General features: G+C 37.7%; 1 protein-coding gene and 1 long non-coding RNA gene across 2 annotated transcripts in view; one reads left to right on the top strand and one right to left on the bottom strand.

Annotated features, from left to right (window-relative positions):
* Nucleotides 1-5,228, bottom strand: part of LOC147822662 (uncharacterized) — a 35,498-nt gene extending 30,270 nt beyond the window's left edge. Inside the window, exon 1 of the mRNA XM_087196393.1 lies at nucleotides 4,845-5,228. The gene's annotated coding sequence lies outside the window, so the exon portion shown is untranslated. The remainder of the gene's footprint in view (nucleotides 1-4,844) is intronic.
* Nucleotides 1,017-21,775, top strand: part of LOC147822661 (uncharacterized) — a 45,975-nt gene continuing 25,216 nt past the window's right edge. The window contains exons 1-2 of the long non-coding RNA XR_015445479.1: nucleotides 1,017-1,167; nucleotides 20,149-20,335. This is a non-coding gene — a long non-coding RNA (uncharacterized LOC147822661). The remainder of the gene's footprint in view (nucleotides 1,168-20,148; nucleotides 20,336-21,775) is intronic.

The following is a 21,775-nucleotide window of genomic DNA, read 5'->3' as shown; positions in this document are numbered from 1 at the left end:
AAGTGGCCAACTATTTGCCTTAATTTTGATAATACAACCAAAAAAATTGAAACTGAATCCGGGCATGGTGGTGCATGCCTGTGATTCCAGCCCTCTGGGGACTGAGGTAGGAGGATCAAAATTTTGAGGCCAGCCTGACCTACAGAGCAGCTTCCAGGCTCACTTGAACCTGTCTCAAAAGAAGAGAGAAAGAAGGAAAGAAAGACAGAAAGGAAGGAAGGAAGAAAGAAAGAGAGAGAGAAGAGAGAGAGAGAAAGAGAGGAAGAGAGGAAAAAAGAAAGAGAAAGAAAGAAAAGGAAAGAAAGAGAAAGGAAAGAAAGAAAGGGAAAAAAAAGAAATTAATTGAACTTCGAGCTTTTAAATTAGAAGTTGGAAGAAATCCTATCAGTTTAATATCATATACAATAATAGCAAATCAAAATACAAATCTTAACAGTTGTTACTCACTCATTCAGTCAACACATATATGTCAAATGCATACGAAACCCCAGGTACCACACTAGAGCCTGGAAATACAGCAGAGAGCAGAACAGATAGGTCCTTTGCTATAGTGTGAGGAGACAAATATTAAACAAAATCATTTTAGTTAATGACAGATACTTTGGGAAAAAATAAGGTATTAAGTGAGAGGGCAACCCACAGACTGGGGAAACTATTTGTAGAAAAAGCTTCTCATCTGGGTGTGGTGGTTCACATCTGTAGTCCCAGCATTCGAAAGGCTGAGGCAGGAGGATCACCGAGGCCGGCCTGGACTACACACTGAATTCAAGGTCAGCCTGAACTACAGAGTGAGACCCTTTCTCAAAAAACCACAAAAAAGGGGAGTCACAAAATGGCTAAGTAGTGAGTGTCAGCAACTCAGCTTCTCCAGAACAAGGTGTTTTAGGGTCTGGAAAACAATAGCTGGAGAGGAATCAGTGAGTGGAAGTTACCCAGGCACCACTAGGGAACTGGCAGAAAAGAAAGGATTAAGTGATGCAGAAGAAGCATCACACTGCAGCGGAGAGGTCCTGCTAGCTGCCTGCTAGGAGGCAGAGTGAAACTAACAACTTTTTTGCTCACGGAGAACTGGAGAACTGCATGGGACGGAAACTGCATCGGAAGTTGGAAGCAGCAAGGAAAACGCTGGACACTGCTTCCAGAGCGGCCTTCCACAGTCGGCAGTTGGTGAGTGACCTCGGTACAAGCGCCCACAGGCACAATCACAGAGCAGGAGCTGGCAGACGACACTGAGGCAGGGCTGAGTGTTCAAACCTGGATCCCGGAGCGGCTCCTTGGCTGCTTCACACTGCCAAGCTCCCTCAGCGAACGAAGGAAAGATGTCACAGGACACTGCTGGCAGCTGGAGAGCAGACCAGGGGGGGTCCTGCTGACAGGACTGGCGAACACAGACCTGGCTCCTGCAGTCAGAGGCTGGATTAAGCCTGAGCTGTACAGGGCTGGAAGCTCACGTTGGCGCTGTGTTCTCAGTGAGAGCAGATCTCCACACCCGGCACGGTTCGAGGTGCAGCCTGCCACCTTGGACTGCCAGGGTAAACAAACACACATCCTGGCTTCAGCTCTGTCCTTAGCCTAGGCTGAGGAAAAGAGCCATGCATCCCAAACAACAGAAAACTTTCGTTTATTTTTCTTTATTTGATTGGGTTATTTTTTACTTTTTATTTTACTTTTAATTTTTGCTCTTTGCTGTTTTGCTCCTGTGCATTTCGCCCCACACTTTTACTCCACAAGCATGTCTGGGCATGTGTGCTTCTCTTTCTCTCGCCTTTTCTCTCCCATTACTGTTTATAGAGGGTAAGTGACTCTTCCCTTGTCCCTTTTATATTCCTTTATCCATATTTCTTCACCCGATTTCTCTTTCACCTGTGTCAGTCATTCTCAATTTTTCTTTTCTTTCTTTTCTCCCGTTTCATTTCTCTTTAACTTTTTCTCTAAGATTTATATCAGTCACAGAATCTTTTCCCATCCATCCCTGTTTCTTACTGCCAATTTCGTACCCAATTTTCCCTGTTATTCCCCTTCTAGATATGTAATATACTCTTACCATCATTAGGATCCTTTATCCCTCTCCTATTTCTTCCTTCCCATACCACAGAGCAGAGGACTTTTAAAAATTTTAACAAAAATTTTTTTCTCTTCTTTTCTCACCTCTGGCATTACCCAGTCTGCAATCTCCTGAGCTTTAGATAACCGATTCTATAAAATTACTGTTGAAGGCTGTTTTTCACCCTTAGAGGAGACACAACTGTGGCATTTAGTGCACATTAACTGTGGGTTGTTATGATGCTTACACTGTGACTGTGGATTTCTTCTCTAGGCTAAAGGGAGACCCAAAACAGTCTCATGGTCCATCATTTCTCAAATAACCCTGATAGATACGACTGTAATGGATTAGCCTGTGACTACTGTAGCTGATTTGATTGCATAAGAATAATCCTGACTCGTTGGACAATTTCGTGTCAATTAACCTGTCTGTCAAACCCACATCACAATCAAGGAGAGGGACAGCAAAGAGTTCCTCACCCGAGAACTCATACTAGATCAGACTCTGCAAGAATGCCTGCAGCCTGGCAGAAAGAAGTCCTGAGTCTGAGTCCTGAGACTTCAGTATTGTGGTAGAGGGGAAAGAGGAGGTACTGGGGAGTGAGCACACAGACTCTCTGGCAAAGAAGCTACCTGGGAAGCACATGCGCAATGTCTCATTGGAATATTTAGTCTGTGTTCCCATTAGTCACTTTATTTATTTATTTATTTATTTATTTATTTATTTATTTATTTATTTTTGGTACCGGGGATCAAACTCGGGTCCTTGCGCTTGCCCAGCAGGTGGCAAAACCACTGAGCTAAATCCCTGGCCCCCACATTGGTCATTTTATAGGTTTAAGTTTTTGTTTGTTTCTTGATTTATTTAGTAATGTGGGGTTATGTTCTTGGACAGTTTCCTGTGTTTATTAGGTTGCTATTTTTGTGTACTTGTTCTTTCATTGGCTCTGACTTAGTGGGTGTCTAGGTTCTTTCCCTCGGCTCCTTATCTAGTTTCTTCACCTCAAACCCCTGAGACAATGTTATTAATGTATTTCTTTATTCCTTTTCCAAACACATAAATTCCTCCACACGTAGCTCCCTCACTGTCCCTCCTATGTTCTCTAGTATTATGCCTCAATCGTTCCCATCCTAATGGCTCTTCCTCATCTACCTAGCTTATTGTCCTCCCTATCAGCAAGTTCTGACAACCGTATATATAGCCTTCCTCAATCACAAAGTAAAGCCCCTTTCTTCCATAACTTGCTCTGGCCCCCCAAACAATATCCTCTGAAAATTCTCAGTACTGACCCTTCAACTCAACTAAAACGACTCCAATAAAATCGGACCCTCCATCAGTCTTTTCTTCTCATCTACCTTCAAACCTCCCCCTTGGTGTCTAACACTGCTCATCCAACCACCTGGAATTCTCCCCACCCCCCCTCACTTACTTCATGGCAGAACAACCACAAATAATACACTGTCGGTGTGCATAGAGAATAGGGAAAGGGGTAAGTGTAACTGCAAGGACTATCATATAGAAGTGTTATAAGATTGAATCTGTGGATGCTGTGACAACCAGAAGTAGTTCTTTTGGCAAAACATGGGGACAGAGACAAAATCACTTAAAGTAAATAATGAAGTAAAGACTAGCACTGGGCATACAAAGCTAAAAATTACTTTATGGAGAGGCAATAGCCTACTAAAAATCTCCATATAAACCTTAAACTCTCCTCACTTCTCTAGTCCTCAACTGGCAGTAACACCCCCCCCAAAGGCGGGGAAAAAAGGGGCCATATATAATTTTAAAGATGTATATATCTTTTATATATATATATATATAAACAAATAAACACAGATACACATAGAATGGGGAAGCAAGGAAATGCAGTAATACCTCAGCTCACAAACACTTCTGTTCGCAAACAATTGGGTTCACAAACAAAAGCATTCAGCAAAATTCTGCTTTTATTCAAAAACTTCACACCAGGTGACAAACATGACTGCAGCCATCTTCCCCACACAAACACAAACACAGCCATTGTATCCAAAATTATAAAACAGATTAAGTTCATAAACTGAAGCACTACTGTAGAAGATCATCGAACCTCCCCTCCCAACTCTCCCAAGGCAGAACCAGGCGTCATAAAGGGAGAAGAAAACAAATACCAGGTAACAGAAATCTATGAAAGGTTCACAAAGGGATGAAGAAAATAGACAACTTCAAAGAAGAAATGAATCAAAAGTTCACAGCAATTTCACTCAATATGCCTATGGTGAATTTGGGGTAAATTGGTAAAAAACTGGACGAGCTAATTAAAATAGTTCAAAATCTCAGTGACACACTCAACAAGGATATGGAATCCTTGAAAAGATGTCAGACAGAAATACCTGAGATAAAAAACTGTGTAGAATTCATACACTGCAGAAATAACCACTGTGAAGACAGAGTGCCTGATATTGAGGACAAAATACTGAATTACAATAAAGAACTCAAAGAAGCCAGAAAGAAAATGAGAGAATAAGAGAAGAATATCCAGCAGCTACTAGATGACAACAAGAAGAACAATCCAAGGCTAACTGGAGTTAGAGAAAAACTAGAAGATAGCACAGATGGATTTACTATCATACTTATAGAAATCATGGAAGAAAATTTCCCAAATATAAGAAAGGAATTTAAAATACAAGTAAGCAATGCTTATAGAACAAAAACAATTACAATGAAAAAAGAAGCTCACCAAGGCATATGCTTATTAAATTATCAGATATCCTGCAAACAACCAGAATTTTGGGCTAGTGTGGGTTTCCTCATGATAGCTCACCTTGTGTCTTCCAGGGTGTACTTCTGTCTTGCTTCTTCCTCTTTTAGTTGGCCTAAGCTCACTCTGCAGAGCCAGTTTCTCCCACTCTTCACTTTTACTTTTTCAAATAAACTGTCACTGTCAAAAAAAAAAAAAGCAGTCTGGCTGGGGGATCACATATAAAGGCAAGCCAATCAGAATCACAACAGACTTCTCAACACAAACTCTAAAGGCCAGAAGACCGTGGAGTGAAGCATTTCAAGCCCTAAGAGCAAATAACTTCCAACCCAGACTAACTTACCCAGCAAAACTATCCTTCAAAAGAGACGGAGAAAAAAGATATTTCCATGAAAAAGACCAGCTCAGAAGATACATGAGTGTTAAACCAGCTCTAGAGAAAACACTTGAGAATATTCTCAATAGAAACAACAAATTGGACAGAGCTAAAAACACAGAGGAAACTAGTGAGGCCAATGGATGAACAGTTAATAACAACAACAACAACAACAATAAAACATCAGGAAAGAAAAACAGATACATCAACAGATAAAGGCAATGATAGTAAATAACCAACACAACTCAGTAATATCTCTGAACGTTAAAGACTTCAACTCTCCAGTTAAGAGACACAGACTTGCAGACTGGATCAAAAAACAGAATCCAGGGCTGGGGACTGACTTGCAAGCACAAGGTCCTGAGTTTGATCCCTGGTACCAGAAAAACAAACAAACAAACAAACAAAACAAACACCAGAATCCAGCAATCTGTTGCATTCAAGAAACTCTTCTAATCCAAAAAGCTATTCATAGACTAAATATTAAAGGATAGAAAGCAATGTCTCAAGCACCAGGACCCTGAAAACAAACAGGGATAGCAATTCGAGTAGCAGACATGGTATATTTCAAGATAAAACTGATTAGAAGAGACAGAAACACTACCTACTAGTCAAGGGAACAATCCAACAAGAAGAGAGAACATTGATAAACATATATTCACCAAATACTGGAGCACCTATCTTCATAAAACAAAAACTGCTGAAATTAAAACATCAAATAAACACTAATACAATCATAATAGGAGATTTTAACACCCCACTTCCACAAAGATATACAGCAACTAAACAAAAAACCAGAAAAGAAATTTCAGAGCTACACTACACCCTTGGATATGTACAAAGTATTCCACCTCTCTACAACAGATGATACATTCTTTTCAGCAGCACATGGTACTTTCTCTGATATAAATCACATATTAGTTCACAAAGCCTGCTTAAGTAAATATAAAAGAATGGAAATTACCCCCTACATACTATCAGACTATTGTGCAGTGAAAATGGAAATGAACGACAAAAGAAATTTCAGAAAAGGCAAAAGCTCCTGGAAAATTAACAGTATACTCCTTAACAACCAATGGGTCACAGAAGAAATCAAAGAAGAATTTTAAAAGTTTCTAGAAGTTAATTACAATGTACGTACAACTCATCAAAACCTCTGGGAAACTATTGAAGCAGTTCTAAGAGGAAAATTCCTTGCAATTAATGCTCACATTAGGAAAACAGAGCAAGCTCAAATAGACTATCTTATGATAAATCTTGAGATACTTGAGAAATAATAATAAAAACCAGCCCCAAACCAAAATTAAGGAGGGAAATTATTAAGTTGAGCAGAGAAATCAATGAAATGGAGAATAAAAAAAAAACCAACAAATTGAAGAGCTGGTTCACTGAAAGAATGAATAAAATAGAGAAGTCCCTACTCATACTTACCAAGAGAAAGTGAGAAAAGACTTACATCAATGCACTTAGAAATGAAAAAGGTGAAATCACAACAGACACTGGAAATCCAAAAGACAGTAAATACTTCAAAAAATTATATTCCAACAAATTAGTAAATTTTGAAGAAATGGACAGATTCCTACACACATACAAACTATCAAAACTAACCCAAGAAGACATACATATGCTTAACAACCCAATAAGAAGCAATGAGTAATAAAAAAAAAACCTACCAACTAAAAAAGTCTAGGATCTGATGGATTCATTGCTGAATTCTACAAAACTTTTAAGGATCTTATATCACCAATATTCTTCAAGCTGTTCAAAGAAACTGAAAGGGATGGAGTGCTCCCAAACTCATTTATGCAGTTTGGAAGCCAATATCACCCTGACCCCAAAACTGGATAAAGAGCCAACTGAAAAAAAAAAAAACTATAGGCCAAACTCTCATGAACATAGATGCAAAAATCCTCAACAAAATATTAGCAAACAGAATGCAGCACATTATCAAAAAAAGATGATACATCATGATCAAGTAGGTCTCATCTCAGAGATGCTAAGATATTTTAATATATGTAAGTCAGTGAATATAATACATTACATAAATAAGAGCAAGGTCAAAAACCATATGATCATATCCATTGATGCAGAAAAGGTTTTCGACAAAAACCTTGAAGAAAACAAGTATAGAAAAATAATACCCGAATATGATAAATGCTACATATGACAAACCAATAGCCAGTATCATACTAAATGGAGAAAAACTAAAAGTATTCCCTCTAAAATCAAGAACAAGACAAGGATGTCCACTATCACCTCTTCTATTCAACAGGATACTTGAAACAGCCAGAAACATTGGGCAAGAAAAAGAAACAAAAGGGCTACATATAGGAAAGGAAGAACTCAAATTATTGTTCTCTGCAAATTATATGACATTCTACACAGACGACCCAAAGAACTCCACCAAAAACCTCTTAGAATTAATGACAAACTTCAGCAATGTAGCAGGATACAAGATCAATACAAGAAACATTACCATTTGTGTACACCAACAATGAACAAGAGGAGAAGGAAAATACCATTCATAGTACCTTTAAGAAAAATGAAACACCTGGAATTAACTTAACCAAGGAAGTGAAAGACCTTTACAAAGAAAACTACAATACTCTGTAAAAGGAGACTGAAGAGTACGTAGGAAAATGGTAAGATGTCCTCTGCTCCTGGATACACAGAATCAACATTGTCAAAATGGCCACACTCCCAAAACTTATACAGATTCAATGCAGTTCAGTCAGAATACCAACAGCATATGTTATAGATCTAGAAAAACACAATCCTAAGATTCATATAGGACCACAATAGAGCCAGAATAAAAAAGCAATTTTGGATAACAAGCACAAAGCAGGAGGCACAGCAGTACCTGACTTCAAGCGATATTACAAAGGAATAGTGATAAAAATGCCATGGTACTGGAACAAAAACAGATACATGGATTAAGGGAACAGAATTGAGAATACACAAACTTTCCTAGACACATTCATCTATTTGATCCTCAACAAAGGGTGCCAAGGCATATGCTGGAGGAAAGACAGCCTATTCAACAAGTGGAGCTGGGAAAACTGGTTACTGTGTGCAGAACATTGAAACTGGACCCTTAGCTCTCACCATGTACTAAATTAAAATCAAAATGGATCAAAGATCCAAACATTTAAATAGAAACATTAAACCTACTGGAAGATAAAATAGGTAAAACACTTGAAGACATAGATGTAGGGAAGGATTTTCTACACATAATCTCAATTGCACCAGACATAACAGCAAGAATCAACAAATGGAATTTTATCAGAGTAAAAATCTTCTGTACAGCAAAAGAATCAATCAGTAGAGTGAAGAGATAACCTAAAAATGGAACAAAATTTTTCCAGCTACTCCTCGGACAGATGACTAATTTCTAGAATATACAAAGAACTCGAAAAAATTAAACCACTTAAAATTAGAGACCCAGGCAAGAAATGGGCAAGAGAAATAAACAGACACTTCACAGGAGGAGAAATACAAATGGTCCACAAATACATGAAAAAATGCTCAACATCTCTGGCTACTGGAGAAATAGAAATTAAAACAACACTAAGATTCCAGCCAGAAAGAATGGCAATCATTAAGAAATCAAGCAATAACAAATTACTGGTGAGGCTGTGGTGAAAAAGGAACCCTTCTTCATTGTTGGTGGGAATGTAAACTAGTACAACCATTATGGAAATTAGTAGGGAGACTTCTCAAAGAATTGAAATTAGAAATTCCATATGACCCAACTATCTTTCTGCGAAGCATCTTCCCCAAAGAGCTTAAGTCATCACACTACAGAGATACATGCATACCAATGTTTATAACAGCACAACTCCTAATACCTAAATCCTGGAAACTTCCTATATTCCTACCAACAGATCATTAAAGAAAATGTATCGACATATAATGGAATACTACTTTGCTGCAAAGAATGACAGATTTGAGACATGTGTAGGAAAATGGATGCACCTGGATTTAAAAAAAACAAACAAAAATAAGCTGTGGTATTTACATGTAACCACTCCCCAAGATGACTGTAAATTGCATGAACTGCAAATGTGTACTAATACAATTAAAATTTACATATAAAAATACAAATTTTATGAAGTCTATTGCATACACTTTTTTGAAAAGATATGTTATCATTGAAAAGAAATTGGCTTGAAAATGTTATCTGCAAATAAATCAAATCTATGAAAGCTATTTAGTATGTAAGATAAAATTAAACATCTGTAAAAAATGTGTCAGTATTCATAGAAAGTTATTAAATCCAAATGCTAAATGAAATCTGAGTTTTTTCTAAATTACCTTTTCTTAGATGAAATAACAATCTTCCTTTAAGTTCCAATTTCATGCTTACTTCTTGCCAATACTATCAAAAACACTGAAATAGTTAAGTAAGTAATAGATGTGAATACTCTCTGAAAACTAAATAAATACTGTGACCTGACGTGCTAGAATCTGAAAGGGGAAAGAAGTGATTTTAGCCGTGGTGATTAAAAGAAGGTGTCTCTGCCAAGGTAACGTTTGAGTTGAGATGAAAAGAATCACATGGGAACCTGGGGAAGGCACAGGTTCCACAACTTCAAGGAGCAGAAAGCAGGCTGATGAAGAAGGGAGGGAAATGAGGGCAGGCAAGGGGCAGAGTCTTCATTGTGCAGGTCTTTGTAGGGTTTAGTAGGGAGTCTTTGATTTTATTCCAAGTGTCATAAGAAGCTACTAAATAAAGGTTTCAATTAGAGAATGACACAGTTTGGCTTATCATTTTAAAAAAAGATTTCTCTAGAAAGGGCAAGAAGAAAGGCAGGCCATCTAGCTAAATGTTCCCACAGTGGTCCAGGGCAGAGCTAATGGTAGCTTGAACTTGCTCATAGCAGTGGAAATACAAAGAAGTAAATAGACTTGAGATAGGAAGCAGAACTAGCAAGATTTGTTGAATTGGATAGTGAAGGAAGGGTAAAGGACAAAGCACCTAGGACAGTAATTTCACAGAATTTATAAATGTGGTCTTTAAACCTCCTTAAAAACTTTTGAGCCCTCAGACTGGGGCTGCAGCTCAGTCAGAGAGTCCTTGCCTACTAGAGCAAGGCCCTGCATTTGATCCTTAGTACTGCAAAACAACAAGAACAGGACACTCAAAATTACCACTACCATGCAGTTGGATTTGCTTTTTTTGTTACTGTTTTTGTGTGTGTTTTGTTGTTGTTTGGGTTTTGTTTTGTTTTGCTTTGTTTTATTGGTATAGGGGACTGAACCCCTTGCTCTCTACCACTGAGCTACATCCCCAGCCCTTTTAATTATTTTGAGATGAGGTCTTGCTAAATTGCCAAGGCTGGCCTCTAACTTGCAATTTTCCTACCTCAGCCTCCAGAGTAGCTGGGATGATAGACTCCCTTCCTCCACCCCCACCTCCAGGCCAGTTTGGATTTGGTGATGATAATGTCTTGGTAGAAACTATACTTTCTATAGTATAGCAGACTATACTTTCGAAATCCGATCGGTCATGATTTCTCAATAGTTTGACAAAAGTGCATTTCAAGGCCATTCTCTTGTTGGTGTCAAGCCACAGCAGTAAGATATTCAGTGCTTCCTGACATCAACTCATATAATAGACTCTGATCCATAACCATTTTGAATATGAGTAAGACAGACCCCACTAAACATTTACTTCAGTTTTTCTATTAAAAGCTTCTGCTTCAGAAAAATTAAGTACTGTATTTGTAAAAACAAACAACTTGGTATCAGTGATTAGAAATGGAATCTAGAAGGTACAAACTACAAGGCTGACTCCACCCTCTGCAAACCCTCCCTCCCTACCTGTTTGCCTCTTCACATCTGGGTCGGCAAACTTGTGGCTTGCCTGGGCCAATGAAGAGGAATTGTCTTGGGCCACATATAAAATCTATACTATAATTAATATATATGTAACAAAACTTCCTTTATTTTTAATATTTTTACATTTTTAAAAAGAGGCCAATATAAACATAAAGCTAGTAAAATATTTGACCTTGTCTTGTGAAATGAATGCATCAATGTCAAGTTCTGTTGTTGCCTACACAGTCTATGCTCAAGTACCACACAATCAAGTTAAAAATCATATAACGTTGAAAGTTTATAATTTTGTAGGCCAAATGGTTAGTTGTCCAGGAACACATGTGGCCTGTGGGCATTTGGGTTGGATACCTGCTTTAAGAAATTACTACTCACCTGGATTTCGGTGTGGTATTAAAGAGGAAAATCCAAACTTATCTGAAAAGGGCTATTAACATTCCTCCCTTTTTTATCCTCATATCTATTTGAGAAAAGATTTTTCTTCATATAAATCATCCAAAACAATATATTGCAACAGACTGAATTCAGAAATAGATATGAATATCTTATTGTCTTCTTTGAAGCCAAACATTAAAGGATGTTTGCAATAATGTAAAATAATGCTACTCAATCTTGAAGTTTTTCATAGTTTGTAATAATGTAAAAACATTAAAGAATGTTTGCAATTATGTAAAATGCGACTCAATCTTAAAATTTTTCACAAAAATAGTTTGCAATAATATAAAAAATAGCTTGCATTAATGTGAAATATTGTCCTGTTCTTAATAGCTTGCAAAGCTATTATTAGGCCTACTCCTAATTTATATATACATTGTAGAATGGTTGTTTTTGCATTTCACTTTTGTTTATAGGTACTATACAAAAAGTGTTGATTTTTTTTCCATTTAATTTATTGGTACATTTTAGGTATACAATACAGTTACATTCATCATTGGGATCTTGTATCTTTACATGATGTATCTTTGTTCTTATTTTTTCCCCTTCCCCTGCCCTCCCTTCACTCCCTCCACCCTTCCCTATTTACAAAGACTTTGTTTCCATGTTTTTCCTTTTCTCATATTTTTTCTTTTCCCTTCTTTCCTTTCCCTTTCCCCTCCCACTTCCCCTATTCCTTTAAACATTTTGTTCCTATTTCACAGTATCAATTTTACATTGATTCTTATTTACACTTTCAGTTTCTCACACTAGAGAAACTATTCAGTATTTACACATGTGTGTCCTATTTATTTCACTTAGGAGTATGGCCTCAATGTGCACCCACTTAGCTATAAATGTTTCTTGTTTCTCATTACAAAGTGTTGATTTTTATACTGGCCTTCTATGCAGCTACCTTGCTAAATCTACTTAATTCTAAAACTTTATTTACAGAGTTGTTTGTATTCTCTCTATATACCCAATCATGTTGTCTGCAAATGACAGTTTTGCTTACTTACTTTCCAATTCTTACATATTTTATTTCATTTTCTTATGTGTTGCACTGACAAGGACCTCAATTATGGTGCTGATAAGAAGTGATAATTTCAGGTATCCTGTCTTAGCTCTGATCTCAGGAAGAAAGCCTCCATTAGTTCTAGCTAACTACTGAGTATGATGCTGCTGTATGTTTTCTATGGCTACCCTCTATCAGATGACAGAAGTTCCCTTCCATTCATAGTTGGCTAGAGCTTTTTTACAAGATGAGTTTTCAAAGAATTTTATCAAATGCTTGTTATGACTTATATCTAGATGTCACCCAAGACCCTCATGTGCTCATAGGACACCCAGTACCCACAATTTAAAGAAGAGGTTTATTTTGGCTCACAGTTTCATCCTGTAGTCAGAAATGGAATGGCAGTGGGAAGAAAGGAACCCTTCTCCATTGCTGGTGGGAGTGTAGACTGGTGCAACCACTGTGGAAATCAGTATGGAGATACCTCAAAGAACTAGGACTAGAGGTCCCATTTGACCCAGCTATTCCCCTGCTGGGTATCTTCCCAAAAGAATTAAAAGAATCATACCAAAGTGATATATGTGCACCCATGTTCATAGCAGCACAGTTTGTAATAGCTAAAGATTGGAAGCAGCCCAAGTGCCCATCAACTGGAAACAGGATAAAGAAGATGTGTTTTTTTTATAAAATGGCGTACTACTCACCCATAAAGAATGAAAAACTGGGGGGCCAGGGATTTAGCTCGGTGGTTCCACTGCCTGCCTCACAAGTGCAAGGACCTGAGTTCGATCCCCAGTACCAAAAAAAAAAAAAAAGAACGAAAAACTAGAGTCATTTATAGCTAAATGGATGCATATTGAGGCCATACTCTTAAGTGAAATAAATAGGACACACATGTGTAAATACCGAATAGTTTCTCTAGTGTGAGAAACTGATAGGGTAAACAAGGGTTAAAATGATTAAAATGAATATTTGATAACCTGAAATAGGGAAAAAGGTCCAAAGATGAAGGAGTGAAGGGAGGGGAAGGGGAAAGGAAAGGAGGGAAAGGAAAACTATGAGAAAAGAAAAAAAATGGAAATGATGTCTATGTAAATAGGGAAGGGTGGAGTGGGTAAAGGGCACACAGGTAATGGGGAAAAAAATAAGAACCAAGATATATCATGTACAGGTACAAACACCTAATGATAAATGTAAATGAACTGTATACCTAAAATGTACCAATAAAAGAACTTAAAAAAAAAAAAAGAACGAAATGGAATGGCAGAGGAAAAGGTCCTCAACTCATGGCAGCCTGGAAGCAGAGGGAGAGAAAGAAGACGAGACAGGCACAAGAATACACCCTTCCAGTCACACACCCAGAGACTCACCTCCAACCAGGCCCCACCTCCTAATAGCGCATTCAGCTATGAACTCATCAATCGGTACCTTGGAAGGATATAGGGGTCCCATCATCCACATACATGAGAATTTCAGGGGGATATTTTAGATCTAAACCATAACAAAGACATAATGACTTTATATATAGAGAGAGAGAGAGAGTCAAAAATTTAAAAGACAATTTCAAATGTTGGTGTGGATATAAAGTGAGTATAAGTCTCATCCTGTTGGTGGAGGATAAATTATTTTTAAAAGAAAACTGGTAGTATCAATTTAAGTATGCATATGCATACCCAATAATCTAGCAATTCCATTCTCAGATTTCTGTTTAATGGAAAAGCATACATATGTTCATCAAAATGCATACACATGCTGGGCACATTGGAACATGCCTTTAATTCCTCCTACTTAGGAGGCTGAGGCAGGAGGATCACAAGTTCAATGCAACCAAGCAATTTTGTGAGATTCTGTCTCAAAATAAAATAAAAAGGTCTGGGGTTGTAGCACAATGGTAGAGCACACACATGAAAGGCACGTACATGAATGTTCACAGCATGTTATTTAAAATTGTTCCCCAATCGAATGTCCATTAATGACAGAATAGAAAACAAGAACAAAAACAACTTTGGTATATTTATACATTAAAATACAGCAATGAAAATAAACAAGGAGGATAGAACTCAGAAACACAATATTGGACAAGAGAAGACTGGATGCCAAATACCACATGGACCCAGGATAGTCTTCTGCACATCAATATTTTTCTTCTCCAACGTTCTGGCTTTTTATTATGGCAAAAAACACTAACATAAAATTTGTCATCTTAACTATTCTGAGTGTACAGTTAGTAAGGTATTTATGTACAGATTTGCAACAGACCTCTAGAACCTTTGCAGAACTAAAAGTCTATACCATTAAACAACCACTCTCCACATCCCCTTTCTTCCAGCCTCTGGAAACTGCCATTTTGCTTTCCGTTCCTATGAATCTGACTTCTTTAGCTACTTCAAGATAGCACTATTATTCAATATTTGTCATTTTGTGATGACTTATTTCATTTAACATAGTCTCCTGAAGGTTTATTCACATTGTAGTATGTGAAGGAATTTCCTTCCTTTTTAAGGCTGAGCAATCTGTTAAAAAAAAATTGAAGCCAGGTGTGGTGGTGCACACCTGTAATCCCAGCACTCTGGCAGATAAGGCAGGGAGCTTGCAAGCTGGGGCCCAGCTGGGGCAATTTAGCAAAAAAATCCATTTCAAGATGAAAGAGCTGGAGATTTAGCCCAGTGGGAAGGTCATGAGTTCAATCATGAGTTAATACCACTACCACCAAAAAAGCAAAACATATTTTAAACAGGTAAGATTTATGGTACTGTAAAGCAGAACAGGAATAACCTTTGCAGAGTAACTACTGCAAAGACGGTGCCTGGGCACAAAGGAAAGAGGCTGCTGGATTGTTAATCATGTGTCATTTCCTGAGCTGTGTGGTGATCACGGAAGCACGTTCACTTTCTGGTAACTCACCAAACAGTAAAAATATTACTTTTTGTATTTTTAAATATAATTAAGTTTTTAAAATCATACGACAAGTCATGTATTTGCAATGTATGTTGTCAAGGTAAACCTGACTGTACCACTCGGTTTTAGTTTTTAAGTGGTTGCTCCAGGCTTGCACACTCCAGAATCCCTGTGTACCCTAAACCTGAGCAGAGCAGCGTTAGTTATACTTGGTGTTGCACCCAAAATCTATCAAAAGAGCATGAGGCTCAGATGAAACTATTACCATTAATGTTTCTTTTTTAAAGATTAATTAAGTCTTTGTGGGGGGAGGAGTGCTTATGGGAATTGAACTTGGGCTCTCATAATCCAAGCTCTTAATACTGAGCTACACCTCCAGCCCCAATTAGGCTTTAAATTTAAATTCAAGATTTTTATTTAGTATCCTAGCAAAAAAGATGTTAGCTGGATGAAAATGATGCTACTGCTAAAGAATTTAGTTCCTGGGAGTTATCAAGTCTACCAGGACCCATCTGCTAATTCAAGGCAGAGATGAAATCCAGTCAATGAACGGCTGGTATGGAGGAAGAGCAGGAGATTCTGCAGAAGGAACGTCCTCCTGTGTTTCCTGTACTTACTGGTACTATGAGTGTTCATCAAGGGGAGGGGTGGGGTACTAATAACACCTGCTAAACCTAGATGGTCTAGCTTTAAAAGACAAAGTTTCATACTTGGGAATCTGAAAGTTTAGCAAATGCTTCAGGATATATCTATACTTCTAGACAGCTCCTAACCACCATATGGAAGTCTGTCTGGGTGAAGTGGTTTACTCAAGAATTAAAGAGACAAGGTTGTAGTGAGGGTAAAACCATGCCAAGGGCCAGAGAAGAGGAAGAGTAGTATGGTGCAGCAGAACCCGTATTCCTACCTCTGCAGTGTCACAGGTATGTTCAAGAGTCAGTGTTCAGGGCTAGAGGTGTAGCTCAGAGGCTGAGCACTTGACTAGCATGCAGGAGGAGCTGGGTTCAATCTTCAGTATAAAGGGGAAAATCAATGTTCTCAAAGGTAAAGAGAGCATGTCTCTTCCCCCCACAAACCCACCTGCATTCTGGGCTACAGCACCTCTTCTTAAGTCTAACAAGCTTTCCTGTTACATTTTCACTTTCTCAAATACGACAGTTTCTCCATCTGAAAACCAATCCAAGATGACAAAGTAATGGGGAACTGATATACGAAATGGTTATGAGGCCCTCAAAAGAGAGTTAAAGAGAGTTAAATTACACTGTCCGATAAAGTATCTAATGTGCATGGGCCTGCAAGTATTCTTCAAAAAACATGGGTAAATATCTGAAGGGTGAGATACTTAACAGCCAAAGAATAATTATGAGTATCTTTAATTAATGCTTATTTTTATTAGGGGGCCAAAGAATTTTAACAGATCAGTGATACTATGACTAACTATATTTTGCTTCTTGCAGTGTACACTGCAAGATGTCCAACATTTTTTTCCTTCAAGTAACCTCACGGGGGATGACTGCATCTGAGTTTTCATCACTACGGGATCAGTTTGCTACTTCACACAGTCTTATGTTTCAGTGACAATAGGAAAACAACCCCTTCTGCTTATGTTTCTGGTATTAATTATAATTAATTAAAGGCTAGCATCAGTCTTTAAACAAAGACACAGATAGTTAAAGTTATACAGTAAATTTTTTTCAGTGCTACTACTATTTCTTAAAAAAAGTATTATTGCACCAAATAATCAGGTTTTAAGATAAAACAGATTAACTCACTGTTAAGGCAAAAGTACATATAACTTAGATTTAGGGTCATTGTTGTTGGGGTCTGGGTCTTTCCAGGTTCTTGTTCTGAACAAAGAACTGGACAAGAAAACGTGCAAAAGATAGTAAAATTTTACATGTACTAAAGGTATTAAAGGTAAGAAAAGAAGTATGCTCTCCAGAATGCAGAGCAGACCATTGAGAAAGAATGCAGTAGCCACGAGGTTAATGGCAACTGTCCTTTGTAGCCTCCATTCTGAAGTCAGATCTAGGCTGTCCTGTCAAAAACCTACCTGATCTTGTGCCAGAACTGAAGATAGGATTCCCTGATTGGTACCAGGTACAGGACTTGGAAACTGTTCTGCATGTGTCCTGGTCATGCCCACTTGCCCATTGGCTTTGTCACACCCTACCCTTCCGCCTCAGCATTAAACCCCTCCTGCCCGTTTGACCCTTGGTAAAACCACTGACTTGACATTAAATACTGTTGTAATTTATGCATATCTTCTGCCGTGGGTCTAGGGTCCAAAGCTGGTAGAGTGGTGGGAGATGAAGAAATTTGGAAAATAATAGGAAAGAAGACAAAATTATTCTTTATAGCTGGAACCAGGTGGGACCATAGCCTGATGAGCTAATGGCTGCCTGGCGTCCGGTGAGGTCTTTATTTATAGTGTAGGAAGGCAGGGTAACTAGTGCCACGTGGCCCATGTGGCCTAGGCTGAAAGTGATTTATTTCATGATCGGGGCATGCGCAGAAAGGGAACATGGCTACATAATGTAACTGTCTCCTGGGGTTGTGCCATCCAGGATCTACAATCTTAGTTTGACTCTCTAATCTATGGAGGAGAAAGGGAGTAGGGATTAGGCGAAAGGGCATCTTCAGGCTCGGCCCACGGCAATCTTCAACATGCTTGTTTCCAGAGCTGCCCATCAGCTGGGATCATCTCTCCCTAGAATAATATACATAAAGCAGAACAGTGCTCCTAACAATATAAATCAACCAACATTTATCAATCTATTACCATTTCCTTATGTTCTCTTTTTTTAAAATTTTTTTTTGTTTTTTTTGAGACAGGGCCTTGCCATGTAGTTCATGTTGGCCTTGAATTCACTATGTAGCCCAGGCTGGCCTGAAACTCAAGGAGATCCTCCTGCTTCAGCCTCCCAAGTCCTGGGACTATAGGCGTGTGGCACCACATCCAGCCCTTATGTTCTCTTCTTTTTCTTCTACTTTCAGTTACTTCTAATTTCATAAGCTCTTCTGTGGCTCTTCCTTTCATTGTAGCATATTAGAAAACTGCATAGTCAAACATGAGAATTACTTATTTCAAAGTATGCTTCAAAGGGTTGAGTATGAAAATTATTCCATTCTGATATAAAATTATTCCACCATCCAAAGACAAGAAAGAAAGAAATCAAATTTATTGATTACCTCCTGCTACCCAGGAGTAGGTGGTTACTTGCTAATGAATAAATTGCTTCTGGGGGGCCAGCGATTTAGCTCAGTGGCGAGGTGCCTGCCTTGCAAGTGCAGGGTCCTGAGTACAATCCCTGGTACCAGAAAAAAAATGTGAGAATAAATCACTTCCGTTGACTATAGTACTATTATTACCACTGTGAACTACAGCTTCAGTGGAATGCAGAAAAACAGACATTTTTCCCAAACAGATTGAAGTGCCTGGTCTAAATCTTAGTAGATCACAAAACATACTACTTGACATCCTACTGTTATTATGTAGGGAAAGGAATTATACCCCAATGCAGTGACGGTGATCCTTTAAGAGGCCAAGTGCCCAAACTGCAACCCCAAACCCACTTATTTATCACAGAGTGCCAACACTGCAATTAAACCTGAATACTGAGTTTTAGTTTAGAAAAAACAACTCATACATTAATATCTTTTGTCTTAAAAGAAAAACACACTAACATGGGTGTCGTAGATCCTCAACCACTGCCCTAGTGGGAGTCAAGTGGTATCTCAGTATCATTTGTTTTTCTGAACCTTCATACCTATCTATACTCCCAAATCTTTTTAATTAAGCATGATTAAATTACTAAGCATATAACAACAGAATCAAACAGAACTTTCAATTAGTACAATGTCTGACCTATATTATGCACTCAACAAATGTATGTCCAAAAAATACGTAAATGTAAATATCTAATTTCTTCAGTGTCATCAGACTACTAAATGATCTTGCTTAGCCACTTTGTCAAGGCACAGTGACTCAAAGACAAAGGCCCCTTGTGCTACCTCACATAGCTTATTACATAGGTTATCTAATTCCTCCACAATTAATTGGTATTTCACAAAGACAATGCAGAAATACAGGATTAGGCAAAGAATCCAGTCCATTCTTCATTGAGTCTCTCTGGGCCTTCTTTACCCCAGCTGGAAAGCCCAAAGGATGCTGTTTTAAAGAATAAAGGAGATAAAACCTTAAAAGCAATGTGTATTTTGTAAAAAGGAAGGTAGTTGTGAGTTGTTCTTATGCTCTTACTTTGAGTGTCTTGTGGGATAACCAGGTCTTATTCATCTTTGTAACCCTGACGACTATCAGTTTCTGGAATTAAAAATGGGGATTTAATAATGGCTTCCTAAATAGAATTTTAAAATGTCTTCCTTCTCTCCCACCTAATAAAATTCTAATCCTTCAATATTATACATTATAAATCTTTAAGTTACTAATAACTAAGATAGTTTTTGATAAAAATCAAATCTATTCTTACATTCAATTCTGAGTAACCTTGTGTTCTGTTTCATGTATTATATGGTCCTAGTAAGATTCTGTTTGACCAGAAGTAGACATTGTGTGTTACTCATCTTGGGTTCAATATAACACAATGTTTGGCATGGGAAAAGCATTTAATACACAATAAAGATTATTTCTTTTGTGATTCAAAAGTGAAAAGGGTTTTATAAAGCTGTAGACCTTTGAAGGAGAGTTAGAGAAATCACCATAGATGTCTAAAACTGCTGGTGATAATACTGTGGGCAATGTGATCATAACCACTCCTATGTCTTAAAAGAATTAACACAGTAATTTGCTTTGTCCGTAATTTCAGCCTGATGTAATCCTGAAGTTGGAGGGTGTGATCTGTGACAAATGGACCTGAGTCAAGGACAAGATTTCCTTCATGAATAGACTTTATCCAGTTAGTCACAGAGGAAGTAAATATGAAGGGGTCATATCAGAGTTTATCTTCAGTGCATCCAAGGGCAGACTTCCTGTGACCACCTCACCCCAACCAGGTCTGTATTCTCCAAGCGGAACCATGGTCTGGGTACTGGGGATTTTTTTAAAAAAGCTGATGAAACTGATATTAATTGCTTGGTTGAGGGTAATTTTAAAGATGAATGGTCAAACATCCAGGTTTATTTTTCAACAGATACTACATTTTGTGTTCTTAGAAACCCCTTCCGGTGTTACGTGTACAGCCCTTCTCAGTCTTACTTTATTTTCCTATAAACAGGACAGACAACATTTATAATCACAAATACTCTGGCAGGCTGTAGAGTGAATAAATGCATTCACCGTTAACATATCACTTTCTCCCCAGTTCAGTAAAACTATTACAAGTTTAGGTGTGAATTGTAAAAGTAAATTAATTACAAACTTTAGTTCGCCTTTTAGATGTAACAAATTACCAGCTAACCACTTTAGGACCACTCACTCACTGCTCTGAATGCAGAAGGATAATGTCTGTCACACAGGGAAGGATTGACCTCAAAGGAAGAAAGTGTTACACATAGTTCCAGCAAATTTTCATGGAAATTCTTATCAAAGAATCCTGAATTGAAGTCCAGCAAAACCAGATGTTAATCAGTGGCTCACTTGTGCTACCTGAATAAAATTATTGACTTCCGTATCCTTGACAGAAAAATATGTCTTTGTTTTTCCAACTAACCACTTAATAAGATTTATAGCCTACTATAAAATTTAACTACTGATTGGGTCACACAAAAAAAGAAAAAAGATCTGATGAGCTACACTTTATTTCCATTAAAATTGCAGCCAAACAGTATTTAAAAGCTAAGGATACTGACTAGAAGCTATTTCCCTGCACGTTTTATATGATTTAGGACACAACTTGTTCTCTCATCTAAATGATTTAAAACGTTAATGAAATTTCCTATTACCAGTAAAGTGAAGTAGGTTTTAGAGATCAATTGTCCTGATGAAAACATTTAAACTGTATACAGTACTTTAAAACATCTTTTTAAAAAAATGACAAGTCATCGCCGCCTGCTGCGCAAGCACAAGGACCTGAGCTTGATCCCAGGTACCAAAAAAAAAAAAAAAAAAAAAATGACAAGGCAGTAAAAAATTACCAACTCAAAAGGAAAGGAGGAATTCAACACACTGTGCTGCGAAGACTAAATATCCACACACAAAAGAATGAAGTTGGAGTCTTACAATATACATGAAAATTAACTCAAAATGGATCAGAAATATAAAAATAAGAACTAAAAATATAAAACTCTTAGAAGTAAACAGAGGGAGAGCTTTACAACATCGGATTTCACAGTGGTTGCCTGCATATGATACCAAATCAAACTATAAAACTTGTGCATGAAAGAACACTATCAACAGTAAAACAGCAACACATAATTGTGTGTTGGAGGGGTGTTTTCAAATCACATACATAACATTGGGTTAATATGCAAACTATAAAGAACTCCCACAATTCA

Source organism: Heterocephalus glaber, unplaced genomic scaffold, assembly GCF_053883595.1.
Source record: "Heterocephalus glaber isolate CG9 unplaced genomic scaffold, H.glaber_assembly_v1.0 deba00001610, whole genome shotgun sequence".
In the NCBI taxonomy this organism is placed as follows: Eukaryota; Metazoa; Chordata; class Mammalia; order Rodentia; family Bathyergidae; genus Heterocephalus; species Heterocephalus glaber.
Note: the sequence above shows the minus strand (reverse complement) of the source record. Positions and strands in the feature narration are given on the sequence as shown.